A 1802-nucleotide genomic window follows, 5' to 3' on the forward strand; every position below is an offset into this window, starting at 1 on the left:
ACGGCCTACACACGGAAAAATTTGAAAACGTTAAAAATATATGTTTTGACAGAGCAGAGGGAAAACTGTGAGACTGTGAAACTGTTGCATTCATTTGTTGCAGTTTATGTGACAAACTCTTATGTTTTCATCACTTTTTTGGGAGTGATTATTACACCCATAAGAAAACCTAAATCGGGCAAGGTAGAAGAATCTTTTCACCCTTTCGCCAAGCGTACTAGTTAGGTAGGTCGACAGCATATTCCAGTCATGTGACGCACATGCAGTCACCAGTGCCGTATAGAATATATCAGACGTGTTTTCCTATGACCTTGCTATCAAATGTTTTCGGTTCCCATTGGAGAGGCACGTCCTTTCATCTACTAATCGCACGGTTTTGCGGTGCGGTCGCAAAACACAGACACTAAACTTATTACAGCGAACAGAGACGTGAATGAACGAACGGACAGATCATAACTTTGCGAAAATAAAGAAAGTAAACAAAACTCGAGGAACGACTTGAACCAAGGACCTCTCGTTCGGGAGCTGCTCACAATAACCACGGGACCACGGCGGTCGTGAGCTCACTTTATCAATAATGTTGCTTACCTTGCCCATGGACTACTCAGTTTGTATATTTTGCTTATTTTTTTCATAGTTCCGCACAACTTCTTCTTGTTTTCTCGATTGATCTGTGTTCAGTTTTTCAAGGCCTATCCACTGAGGGGGGTGCGATGGGGAGGTTCTCTTGTTAGTAGAGAAAAGCCCGTGTTTTGATGGTTTATCAAGTGTGGTTAAAAATGTTTTTAATTTTATGCACTGGACCAATTGGTTGCTTGAAGTTTTCCAACCCATAGTCTCAATTTTCATTATTGTCTGGCCTGTATTCCCTGAGACACTTATGAACATGTTTTTGAGGCTTGTCGAGTTAACACCATCTGTTTTAGAAACTTGTCTCGTTGCTTTGTGTTCTCTCCCGTGTGTACAACGGTTGCCTGAGGAGACGGGCGAGCTGCGCCTGTTGATTGTTGGAGAGTAAAAGGGCTCGTACCAAGAGCGGCAGTTCGTGTGTAATGAGAGGAATGCTGTGTATTCTGCTTTAAGTATACACCTCCAGTTATAACCATTATCTCTTGATGCGTTTGTAGTTGCGTGAGTGGTGGCTTAATTTTAGAACCACGAGTTTCTTTAACGTTGTTTGATGATCCTGTGTTGAACTATTGCAGAAGATAACTCTAAAGTCACTTAAGTGTCAGCTTGAATTTGTTTTAGAGATTTCTCTATTTAATTAGAGTTATGTTTTTGTGGGAAACTTTGTCTTAAGATTTTTGATCTGTGTTTTTTTTCTTTTTCTTTTTTTTTATAAGTACCAAGGCATGGAACTTGCTCAGAGAGTTATACTGTAATAAAGTCAATCGTTTTTCAGAATTGTGGCCCGCTCATTTCATTAACTGAACCTTTCCTGTGCTGGCGTAAAGTTGCGCTACAAATAACAATAAAGACAACGGAAGATATAAAACGACTTTATAGGTGTACGCAACAGACGTTTTCTGATACAGTGAGATCTGAGGAAAGGAAATTTAAGCATGATACTGGGAAATGAGGAAGAAGCTGGTTGGAAAGGATGTACGACGGCAACGAGTACAAACAGGGACAATGACAATCATTGTTGTGAGTTTCGTAGATATGTCATAATCCGCCCTCTGAAGCTGCAGATGTTATTCAGTTCTCTAATATTATGTGAGAGTTTATTCGGGAGTCGGGAGACAGAAAGCATTTTGCTCTGATGGGAGTGAGTGTTTTTGCCATTTTCTTCAGACAAG

The sequence above is a fragment of the Schistocerca serialis genome, chromosome 7 (genome assembly GCF_023864345.2).
Source record: "Schistocerca serialis cubense isolate TAMUIC-IGC-003099 chromosome 7, iqSchSeri2.2, whole genome shotgun sequence".
NCBI classification, from domain to species: domain Eukaryota; kingdom Metazoa; phylum Arthropoda; class Insecta; order Orthoptera; family Acrididae; genus Schistocerca; species Schistocerca serialis.